Source organism: Sphaerodactylus townsendi, linkage group LG07, assembly GCF_021028975.2.
Source record: "Sphaerodactylus townsendi isolate TG3544 linkage group LG07, MPM_Stown_v2.3, whole genome shotgun sequence".
In the NCBI taxonomy this organism is placed as follows: domain Eukaryota; kingdom Metazoa; phylum Chordata; class Lepidosauria; order Squamata; family Sphaerodactylidae; genus Sphaerodactylus; species Sphaerodactylus townsendi.
Genome location: NC_059431.1, coordinates 15,817,023 through 15,829,367, shown reverse-complemented (window position 1 = coordinate 15,829,367; position 12,345 = coordinate 15,817,023). Strand labels below are relative to the sequence as shown.

Sequence of the window (12,345 nt, the reverse complement as noted above, 5' to 3'; positions counted from 1 at the left end):
TTCCTTTCTCCCCCTCCTTTTTGCATTTCTTCAGTTTTGAGTAAGACATTATTAAACGACAAGGGCTGTACATATTCCCGCATGCTTTGCCCTTCGCAAAACCTGCTCGGTAGCTAAATGAATCACTCCTGTCACAGACTAGGCAGTCTATTTTGTCACACATGAGTAACAGAACCAGGTCACTGTGACTATAGACAATAAAGCCATTGTACTGCCGAAGGCTTTCACGGCTGGAATCAACCGGCTGTTGTGGGTTTTCCGGGCTGTGTGGCTGTGGTCTGGTGGTTTTTGCTCCTAATGTTTCGCCCACATCTATGGCTGGCATCTTCAGAGGCATGCCACGGTGAGATGTGTTTCTCGCTATGGGCAGGCAGAAACATATCTTACCGTGAGAAGCTTCTGAAGATGCCAGCCACAGATGGGGGCGAAACGTTAGGGGACAAAATTACAAGACCACGGCCACACAGTCTGGAAAGCCCACGACAACCAATAAAACCATGGTTTAGCATGGTCATACCCGCCCAGAGCGGAAGCCTCTGCCGACAGAAACCACAATCTGCCACTGAAACTCCAGCTCAGCCGCCCTTCTGCCCAATTTTCATTCATACAAGCAAGCAGAAGGGAATACAAGCAAAGGCGTCTCTTTAAAGCATAGGTGTCAAACTCAGGCCCTTTAGATGTTACGGACTACAGTTCCCATCATCCCCTGCCAGCATGGCCAATTGGCCCTGCTGGCATGGGCTGATGGGAATCATAGTCCATGAACACCTGGAGGCCCTGAGTTTGACACCTAGGCTTTAAAAGCATCAGAAGTCGCAGGTAAGAATGACAACAGAAGAAAATCAGATCGATGAAGGGAGTTCTTGGGGGGCAGTTAGGTCAGACCGTGCGGAAACACAAGCCTACGATAAAATCCATCACACTCTCGTTCTCAATAATTTAAAGGCATTTTACAACTATTTCCTGATGGGCAGAACCGTTCTTTTCAGCGGCAGGTGAACAAAAAACAGACTGTTTTAAAAGACAGGGAGTAGAAAGGCAGGGGTCTCTGAGACAGACGGCTGTGTGATGGGCAGAAATTCAATAAGCACAAGTTTTGCCACACGGCAGCGTGGGAAAAGCGTCAGCTGTGGAACCTCTGTGCTGCAGAAAGGTTTTCCAGCTGGAGGCTGGGAAATTCCGGGAGATTTGGGGAATAGACACTGAGGAGGGAGGAACTTGGAGGGGACTGCCAAATACTACAGACTACTAAACGCATTCACCTACCCAGTGTTGTTTCGTCTGCAACAGCTGATCCTCTGTGGCTTTATAATTCAAGGAGCTGTTTATTCTTTGGGGGCTGATGCACAAATGTATCATTAGCTGTACAAAGCATCCTTCAGCTGATGAGACAACCAACGTATCAGGTTGGATACATCGCATGGTGCCTTTTCTGGGCGGCGCTTGAGACATGATACATCTATTCCACATTCACAGATTTACAGCCCCCATCCGGGGGGGGGGTGTAATTCGCCAGTGGGAGCAGCGTGCTGCCGTGCTGGCATATTTGGACTCCCTGGGACACTTGCCCCGGCAGAGGGGTGAAACCGATGGTGTGCAGCCGCTGCAGCCAGAGGTGGGATCCAGCAGGTTCTCACCAGTTCCCGAGAGTGGGTTACTAATTATTTGTGTGTGCCGAGAGGGGGTTACTAATTGGGTCTGCTTTTCCGTTAGAAATTCCATTAGGTCCAAAAATCATCAAGTCCTGTTGTTTCCTATGTGGCTGGTTAGCAAAGGTAGAAAACGGGATAATTCTCCCTGTTGGGATGTTTTAAAAACACGTTTTAGAAATATGGTAAAGTTCCTTGTTTAAGGAAAGTATCCTCCTTTTGATTTCTAGAAACAAAATTAAGTATTTGAAAGTATTAAGTATTTGACAGGCAGTCAATTAGAGGAGAAGTAGTTGTTTCTGTTGGCAGTAGACGATAGGACTTGCTATAACGAGTTTAAATTATGGACAGAAAGATACCAGCTGGAAATTAGGAACTTTTTTTTTTTACAGTAAGAGTTTTTTACAGTAACAGAGAAATTATTAATGCCCCGCCCCCGGAATGCCCGCCCACGCCCCTGTCATGCCCCGCCCAGCCCCATTTGCGCTACGCCACTGTTTGAATCCCACCATCATGGGAACCTGTTACTAAAATTTTTGGATCCCACCACTGGCTGCAGCCCTCCCCAGCAGTGAGACATGTGGCCGAATGCAGCGCCAGTGTTCTTGCATTCCTGCAGCCACTGCTGGAGTAGCGGGAGTGATCTAGGCATATGGTCTGGGGAGTAGCCGACATCGGTCAGCTCCTTCTCGGTCATTGTTGCTGGTATGCCAGTGGCCTGGGCTTAGGACTTGCGCCACCAAAAAGGTAACATAATCCATTAAGCCCAGTGGGGGCCTCCTCGCAGAAGGGAGGCTTTTTCACGTTTCAAATCTGCCCGTGCCACTAGGAAGCCTCCGTGGGAGCGGGGTTCTGACGCTGACTGCGGCCCCTTCCACACATGCCAAATAATGCACTTTCAATCCAATTTCACAATTGTTTGAAAGTGGATTTTGCATAGTAAAATCCAGCTGCAAAGTGCACTGAAAGTGGATTGAAAGTGCATTATTTGGCATGTGCGGAAGGGGCCGCAGTGCCACGGCTTCTTGGATGGGGATGCCCACTGCTTAAAGACCCTGAAAAGAAAGCACGCCTAATCTTGAAGGAAAAATAAATCTAGCAAATTATATTGAAAATATCTTCCCAAGGCATCCTTAAAAGTAAATAATAAACTCCCAAGTATCGGAAAGGAAACAACGCTAACTGGAGAATTTCAGCAAGCGTAACTCACTGCACAACCATCCAGGGTCACTAAAAACTTATTTTCCACACGACCATTATAGATCACAGATCCACGTGTGGTGTGGTGGTTAAGAGGGTCAGATTAACGCCTGGGGGACCAGGGCTCAAATTGCCACTCATGCCATGGAAATTCTCTGAGCGACTACGTGTCCTAACCCAAGGGTCTGCAACCAGGGGTCTGCCCTAACCCAGGGGTCTGCAACCAATTGGCTCATGCTGGCAGGGGCTGATGGGAATTGTAGTCCAAGAACCTCTGGAGAGCCGCAGGTTGCAGACCCCTGGCCCTAACCTATAGGGTTGTTGGGAAAATACAATGGAGAACAATGTAAACCGCTTTGGGTCCCCACTGGGGAGAAAAGTGGGACACAAATGAATTAACTAAACGAACAGGAGACCTGGCCTCTGCAAGGCCTGGTGTCCTCCCAGAATTATAACTGATCTCCGTACTACAGAGGTCAGTTCCCCTGAAGGAAACGGCGACTGTGGGAGGGTGGACTCCGTGTCATCACATCCTTGCTATGCTCCCTCCCTTTCACAGACTCCGCCCACCTCAGGCTCCACCCCCAAATCTCCAGGAATTTCCCAACCTGCAGCTGGCAGTCCGACCTGGGATTAATGTTCACAGACCGACAACGCTTCTTTATGGGGTCACCTAGTCCAGAATGCTTACACTGTGGTGGGCCCCAGCTCTCCAGGATCCCAGCTCTCCAGCATTGAAGTCTGTTACCCCTAGAAATCTTCGGGCTCAATGCCTGCTAACTGTTGCATACAACCCACGTGCTTAACTGATCACTTCCTCCTGCTGCAATTAATTTGTAGAGGATGGTTACATCAAACAGTCCTCAGGGTCTTTCTGGGACTGCTATCTCTCCCCCCCCCCCATTTTTTTAAACAGCTGGACATTAAGAAATTCAACAGGTCCAGATCTCCCATCGCAGAAATACAATAATATACTAGGACTCTACTCTTAATTGTCAGCCTGTTGCTCTACCAAACGACCGGATAATGATGGGGATGTATCCGAAATGGGCTCACGAAAACAGACTGCAGCAGACAGAATGGGTGAGAAGATTGCCAAACGGGTACGGGGACAAAACGACCTGCTCCTTCAATAGAAGCTTCATATGCAGATAGGTGCAGACGAAGGTTTTTCTACCATGGAGGTAAATCGTATCTCATCTCTGGGCTACAGAGACTTCAGAGACCAGAGACTTACCAGAACAACAACACTGCTTCCAGTTGGGTAATGGGAAATGACATCACAACCTCACCAGGAACTTGGGGACATTGCTTTCAGTTACACAGCTACAAATGATTCATGGTATCAGGGGATGTGGTTCCAGCCCCCGCATCCCCCCCCCACGCCATCTGCCACAAGGTTGTAGGGGGGGAGCCCCCCTGTCCCCACCAGGCAACTCTGGTAAATGACAACTCTACTGGTCTACTACACTGCAAACACTCCTTGTTCATAGAAAACTAGCCTGTGAAGGGAAAGAGTTCCAACCTGGATATCTAAGTTTTATCTAGCTTTCTGCAGGCAGGGAGACTTTTTTTAAAATGGAGCAGCATTTGGCAAGAGAAACCCCCACTTGCAAGATGCAGAAGGACAAGATGAGAGCAAGGTGCCCACTATGTTTGCAGCTGGTTCATTCAGCATGCCCGCATTCATTCTTTACTCTGCTTAATGTGCTCCTAGCCTGGTATGGTATTGCAGTTTTGCTGTTTATGGAAAGCAGCAGTATTCCCTTCTTTGGTTCCTAAGAGACAGGTTCTCATTCCAACCAAAAGTTGCAAACGGACTGCCTTCCCCATCTATTCCAGTTCCTCAACATCTGCTACAAGGTTCAGAAGCACACAAATATCTCAGAAATGGGGGTAATTACAATCACAGAACAGCCCTGATATTTGTACAGGGTCACCAACTTTTATAGGGTCACCCGCTAACTGGAGAAACCAGCTGAGCCTGATCCGTGCACTCTTCACCCCAGTTTCACCTGCAGAAGTGAGCAAGTGAGGCTGTTCCCAGAACTGAGATAAACGCTGTCACCTGCTAATTGCCTGTTCACCTAGCTAACATTAAAAGACAGAGATCAGGTAAGGTGTCGACAAGCTAATGATGGCTTTGTGAGGGAAAGAGCGATAGCGATCTACCCCCTCAGAGGAGGAAAAAGGGGCCATTCTTGGCTGAAGCGCTGCCTATGATCCCATGGCGACATCAGCCCCTTCTGCAACCCGCTGTGTGTTTTCTCAGCTAACTGGAAAAAAGATATGCAAGAGTTGTTTCCTGGAAAGTGCTTGAAAGAAACAGGAAACCGGGGGGGGGGGGAGCTTCCTGTTAAGAGAGATGGACCAACTTCAGGACACACCTTCCTTCTTCTTTCTCCCTGGCACAGGGAGAACGGCTCTGGAGATGCCGGAGTTTGCATTTGTTTTTCATGTTTCCAATGTCTGTGGATGCTATCTTTTGGAAAACTATGGCTACCAATCTTGATCCTCCTTGATCTCAGATTGCAAATGCCTTAGCAGACCAGGTGTTCGGAAGCAGCAGCAGGCCATAGCTTTCACATCCTGCATGTGAGCTCCCAAAGGCACCTGGTGGGCCACTGCGAGTAGCAGAGTGCTGGACTAGATGGACTCTGGTCTGATCCAGCAGGCTCTTTCTTATGTTCTTAAAAATTAAACCCGTTATCTAGCAGGAGGAACAGAAAGTCTGATGTCTTGCATATTTGCTAGCAAATAATATTGTTACTTGCAGTACCTTTTCACCTTTCTGGCTTCATCCCATCTGTTTCAAGACTTTTTTGGATGCTAAGCAGAGTTTCCCAGGCATCCTTCCAGCAGGGAAGACGCATGGAAAATGGATGGGCGGCTTCTGTGATTTTTATCGGCGTCAAACAAGTTTGCTACTTTTTCCCCTGACACAGGCTCTGTGCCTTTAATAGTCTGCATGACAGACAAGTGATGCAGGGTTGACAAGCCCAAGTCTCCCTAATTCGGCAACTCAACGCTAGAAAAGAATGCATCCCTTTAATCCTTGGCCTGTCGTGCAAGAATTAAAGGGTCATGTCAATCAAATCGCTGTTGTTCACCTTAATGCAGACCTGGAGGCATGTGCTGGAATGCGTATTCACAAACAAGTGGTGGAAGAAATAAATGGAAGATGGCATGAATCCTTCTCTCCTTTTTTTGACGATGACAAGATTGAAATAGTTTGCTTTGGAGAAGGTCTCTCACTCATTTATGCTGTAGATGTTTTCATTCGTGCACACACACACACACAAACCGGGACACCCCCTGGCTATCAGTTGCCCGCCAGCAAAGAAACATCTCATTTAGGGTTGCCAGTAGCCTGAAGGAAAAAGGCGCTTTCTCTTTCATTGAGGCTTCTTGTGGGGACAGAGGCCCCTTCCGCACACGCAAAATAATGCGTTTTCAAACCACTTTCACAACTGTTTGCAAGTGGATTTTGCCATTCCGCACAGCTTCAAAGAGCACTGAAAGCAGTTTGAAAGTGCATTATTCTGCATGTGCGGAATGAGCCAGAGGCAGCAACCTTTTCACAGTTAGAAGGAAAATAACATCACCTAATGAATATAGTGTTGTTGACTTCCAGGTGGGGCCAGCAGACCTCCCAGAATTGAGTGATCTTCAGATTACAGAGATCAGTTGTGTGTGTGTAAAGTGCCATCAAATCGCTGCCAACTGTGGCAACCCCAGCAAGGGGTTTTCGAAGCCGGAGAGAAGCAGAGGTGGTTTGTCATTGCCTTCCTCTGCAGAGACTTCCTTGGTGGACTCCCACACAAGCACTGACCCCGCTTAGCTCCTGTGATCTGGCTATACCATGCTGCATTTCCTCATCTAACAGAGCATGGGTGTGTGTGTGTGCATAAAGCGCCATCAAGTTGCAGCGAACGTCCGGCAACTCCAGCAAGGGGCTTTCCAGGCAACTGAGAACCAGAGGTGGTTTGCCAGGGACTTCCTCTGAGGAGTCTTCCTTGGTAGTCTCCTTTCCAAATACAAAACATGCTTAGCTTCCAAGATCAGGTTATGCCATCCTGCCTTCCCTCCCCACAAAAATCAGTCACCATTAAGAAAATGACTGCTTTGGAGGGCAAACTCTGCGGCATTATAACCTGCTGAGGTCTCTACTTTCCCCAGTCTCTGCCCCAAATCTCCAGGAATCTCCCAACCCAGAATTGGCAACCCTAGATAAATACGTTAAGCCTCTCTTCAAGGGACAAGACCCTTTCCCTCAGGCTGTTAGCAATCCTAATAGCTGACAAGCAATAGAGAAGACAGCAAATTCCTTATTCAAATGTATCTGCATGCTACCTCAAAACTCACCAAGTTGATTGTAATTGGCAACTCTTTAAACCAGTAGTTCTCAACCTGGGGGTCGGGACCCCTTTAGGGGTCGAACAACCCTTTCACAGGGGTCGCCTAAGACTCTCTGCATCAGTGTTCTCCATCTGTCAAATGGATAAATGTTAGGGTTGGGGGGTCACCACAACATGAGGAACTGTATTAAAGGGTCGCGGCATTAGGAAGGTTGAGAACCATAGCTTTAAAGCAAGCAGCTATCAATCCCACCCCAAACGTTGCTACTGACATGCTGTTCGTTTCAATAGGCCTTTGGGACACAGAAGTTTACATTCTCCTAAATGTACTCCTAAGGGGGGGGGGGGGGAAAGGGCTAGAAGCTTCACATTTTTTTCAAAAAAGCTGATAATACTGTGTGAATTTTCAGTGAGAGGATGGAAAACATTGCTAAGTTTTCAGAACAGCGTCTAAACCCGGCCTAGAAGAACACACGGCAACGTCATGTCACAAACGGCTATCGCTCAGAATTCACATCCAATAGAACGAGACGTGTCAGTTTCCTTTTCTCCAGCCCTTTCTAAAGCGCTTCTCTCTTCCACCCTTAACTTCCTAAAGCGACAGTCCAACCCGTTGTTTCTCACTGCTCTGATGTGGCTGATCTTTCTCCCTCTCACTTACACAGGTGACAGCCCTCAATTAGTCCCACTTTACACAGGAATCAGCAAAAAAAGGTTTGGCCTCCCAAATCAGGCCTTCTCCGGTCTCAAATAGTTTAGCAGCTGACCCAGCCTACCTTGCAAACAGACAGCTCAGGAACCAGGTGATGGACGGAGTGGAAACGCAAGTTCTTCGGTTGCAGGAGGAACTTCTCCTCCGTGACTCAGCTACGCCTTACCACAGACTTAGTTATCGCTCTGCTCCACCCCTTAAAAGACAGTATTTTTTCCCCATGAATATTCCTTTTGCTTCTTCACTGAACACATTTTTCAGCCTCTTCAGAGCAATTGTCATAAAAAAAAGAATTTTTACTTACAAAAGAAAACGTGCTGTATTATCTCTCTCTTGACCCACCCTGCCCCTCAAGCTGAATTGACACGTGGTAAGAGGGTCTTGGGAACAGCTTAACAGGGGTCTGGATTGCAAGCGAAAAGCTTCTGGAGTGTCACAGAACAACGAATATGGGTTGGGCAGGACAGAAGAAGACTGGATAGCTTTAAAAGGGGGCTGGACAGATTTATGGAGGAGAAGTCGATTTATGGCTACCAATCTTGATCCTCCTTGATCTCAGATTGCAAATGCCTTAGCAGACCAGGTGCTCAGCAGCAGCAGCAGCAGCAGGCCATTGCTTTCACATCCTGCATGTGAGCTCCCAAAGGCACCTGGTGGGCCACTGCCAGTAGCAGAGAGCTGGACTAAATGGGCTCTGGTCTGATCCAGCTGGCTTGTTCTTATGTTCTTAAGGCCCCTTCCGCCCATGCGGAATAATGCACTTTCAATCCACTTTCACAATTGTTTGCAAGTGGATTTTTGCTATTCCGCTCAATAAAATCCAGCTGCAAAGTGCACTGAAAGTGGATTGAAAGTGCATTATTTTGTATGTGCGGAAAGGGCCTAAGAGGTAGAAAGTGGTTGTGTGAACTGGCTCTTTTTTCACTTGAAGTAACCTCCTGTTTTGGCAGCAATCACCAAAATGCCATTACCAAGTTATCACAGTTTTGCAACCAGTTCACAGTATGGTCAGCGGCCCTGCATCTGTGGATCGCTTGTGCTGTCTCATCGAGTACGATCGCTAGTTATAGACAGGCCTCAGTAAGAGCTTTGGCACGCGGTTCTCATTTCCTTCTCCTCCAAGGAGCCGCAGAGAAGTGGATAAACATGCCCAAATGGCTGCCAGTAAAAATGCTACCAAGATGTTGACATTTTCTTATCCCAGTTGGGCATGTCCCAAGATATGACATTGGCACCAGAAATCCTATGATAGGGTCTACACTTGAGAAAGATTTGTCGCTCTGCCATTGTGGAATGGAAAAATGGATGAATCTTTGGAAAAGATGGGAAAAGAACAACCAGTCTTTTGGAGAAGATACTGGTTTCGTGCATCAGCAGCCAGTAACTCAGTTTTCAACTTCATCTCACACGAACATATGAAACTGCCTTATTCTGAGTCAAGACGACGATGCATCAAACCCAGTACTATCTACTCCAGGGGTCCACAAACGTTTTGAGCTCGCTGGCATGTTTAGAATTCTGACACGCCATAGTGAGCGCAGCAACAAAATGGCTGCCACAAAATGTAATAACTACTTGAGGCTAAATCAGATGTGAGACAGCTATACACTGTCTCTCAGAAAGAAAGAACCTCAAATGAGAATTAACCCACTGCCACTTCCTGGGTCTTCTCTCTTTTGTACAATATTAGGGAGTAGCCCGCCCCGGTTTGGCCAATCACAACTAGAAACATACCTGTGCCCTCATTCCAATTGGCCTGCTTGAAAATGACACACTTCCGCCATTTAAGAACATCAGAAAGAGCCAGCTGGATCAGACCAGAGTCCATCTAGTCCAGCTCTCTGCTACTCGCAGTGGCCCACCATTTAATTTTCCCTCTCTATCTGTTTCCTCTTTTATTCTTGGTGGCTGTAGTTGGGTTTTTAAAAAATGTGTTGCTAACAAAAGGAGCAGAAAAGCCAAGTCCAATAATCAGAACGCAACTTTCATATCCTTCTTTAAATTCAGACTGGCCATTTGAGTGCACAGGGGAAGGAAACTGCCGATGCTTTCTGCTGATTGCAGCCAGCGCCAGCTCCTCTGGGCTTCCTCACCAGCCAGATTCCTCACGGATCCCGGTCCTGTGGCATGCCGGGAACAAACAGACAGTACAGTATTGGCAGGCAGTGGCATTGTGCAGCTAGGGCTGATGGAAACAACAGGTACTGGCAATGGAGGGAGAATCCCAGCAAGGACTCCCTAGGGCCATGGTGGCAAACCTTTGGCACTCCAGATGCTATGGACTACAATTCCCATCAGCCCAATTGGCCATGCTGGCAGGGGCTGATGGGAATTGTAGTCCATAACATCTGGACTGCCAAAGTTTCACCACCACTGCCCTAGGGAAACCAGAGGGAGAAGGATCCAAGCTTTGGGGCGCTTTCGTTACAGCTCCTCCCGTGCACACCACTGTGCACTGCTTCACATATTATCCTGCTACCACTGAATTATCTGTGACTGATGTGATGGCATTTTCTGAACTGTGTCTGCACACCGTTTCATGCCGAATATGCTATGATGGTTGAAACCGCTGCAACCTGGGTACATTGCTCAGTAGAGGTCATCGAATGTATCAATTTACACAATATTCAGCTGAATGGCTGAATATTACAATGAACTATGCTGCTAATGACAAGTTATCTATCTTAATTAAGAACAAATCTACGAAGATCTTTTTTGGAAGAATGGTATCCTTTCTTAGACTATGTTAACAAACAAAAGGACGGTAAATGTATTATGATTTATAGTAGTAGCTGATTCAACCGCAGTCCCTAAAGATGTATGGTTAATATAAGAAGTATTTTGTTTTGTTTTTAAAATGCAAATGAGTTATTAAACGAAATAAAGGAAGAGTTAGGTCTAGGTGAAGAAAGAAAGATGGAGAAATTTGGAATTAGTTGGAAGTGGATATAGGAGAAGTGAATCCGTATGTAATTAGAAGGTTTATGATGTTACAATGTAAGATATGTACTTATGAAGAGAGTTCTTAAGTATTTTGCATTGATTTGGTGGCGTAGGAGGTTAAGAGCTCGTGTATCTAATCTGGAGGAACCGGGTTTGATTCCCAGCTCTGCCGCCTGAGCTGTGAAGGCTTATCTGGGGAATTCAGATTAGCCTGTGCACTCCCACACACGCCAGCTGGGTGACCTTGGGCTAGTCACAGCTTCTCGGAGCTCTCTCAGCCCCACCCACCTCACAGGGTGTTTGTTGTGAGGGGGGAAGGGCAAGGAGACTGTAAGTCCCTTTGAGTCTCCTGCAGGAGAGAAAGGGGGGATAAAAATCCAAACTCTTCTTCTTCTTCTTGTATTGTCTGTTACAAGTTGCTTGTCTGGTATTGTGTGTCATCACTTTACATTAAATAAGGTGTGTTTTTTTAAAAAAAAGAATGTACCAATGTACATTTTGTAAATGGGTCTGAGTCCAAGTAAGAAAGTCTGACTATAAGCACAGTAAATTAATGAGTGTTATTTGCTGCCATTATTATTTATTAGCTTTTTTTAAAAAAAAAAAAAGGAGCAAAGCTGTTTTGGAAAGTGGGAACGTTGAGCCAAAAAGCCAGCAAGCCTCTTTTCTTTGCAGGACCCTTCCCATTTTCCAGCCCACTCCCACCCAAAATGAGGTCAACAATGGCATATTTGCAGGAGCACTTTCCGGAAAGGAAGGCAGAGCTCATCTTCACGGCTTCGTCTTCATATATATTTCTTCCCTTTTGTGGAGACGGTGTTAATGCCTCAGGCAGACCAAGGCGGTACTGAGGCGGCAGAACTTGGAGGGGGATAAAATGAACTGTGAGTGGGGGATAAAACTTTTCCCCTCTTTATTAGGAATTCCTTTTAAGGGGGAAAACTAGTACAGCATGAGAAGGGGGCGACCGGAGTCATTTTTGCTCCAAGAGTGCTTTTTTTGTATGTATGTTTGTAGGGAATTGTTTCACCCTCTCCCTGAAGTCGGCACATTCTGCTACCTCGTTCTTCTTCTTTTTGTAGCCCAGGTATTAGTGATTGCCTTCGGTGTGCATAGGTATACTAGGGGAGGATGCATATCTGGGCTTTAAATAGCTGCTGGTTACACCCTGAAGAATTTTTACCGGTGGTAGGATTACCACTTTTTATTGTTGTAGGCAGGCTTAAAACACTGACCGTCGTGAGAACTTATCACTTTTCAAATTGCCTTAATGTCAAGACTGAACCCAATAGATAAACACAAGAGCATACAAAGGTTTACACCCATTTTGAACAGCTGACTTTTTTTTTTTTTTTTACAAATGAAGGTGCGTAACCCGGCCGCAGTGAAGCAGTTTTCAAAGTCCCATTGATTTTAGGGGAAGAAATGCAGACACAAACTTACACTCCTCATTGGGTCACTATCCACTCACCATAAGCCGCGG

General features: G+C 46.6%; 1 protein-coding gene across 3 annotated transcripts in view; it reads right to left on the bottom strand.

Annotated features, from left to right (window-relative positions):
* Positions 1-12,345, bottom strand: part of RAB27B (RAB27B, member RAS oncogene family) — a 133,058-nt gene that overhangs the window by 17,017 nt on the left and 103,696 nt on the right. The window contains exon 1 of one of the 3 annotated variants that reach the window (XM_048503866.1): positions 7,984-8,001. The exons of the other annotated variants lie outside the window; for them this stretch is intronic. The gene's annotated coding sequence lies outside the window, so the exon portion shown is untranslated. Of the gene's footprint in view, positions 1-7,983; positions 8,002-12,345 lie in introns of those variants that run through there. 3 annotated transcript variants of the gene reach the window in all.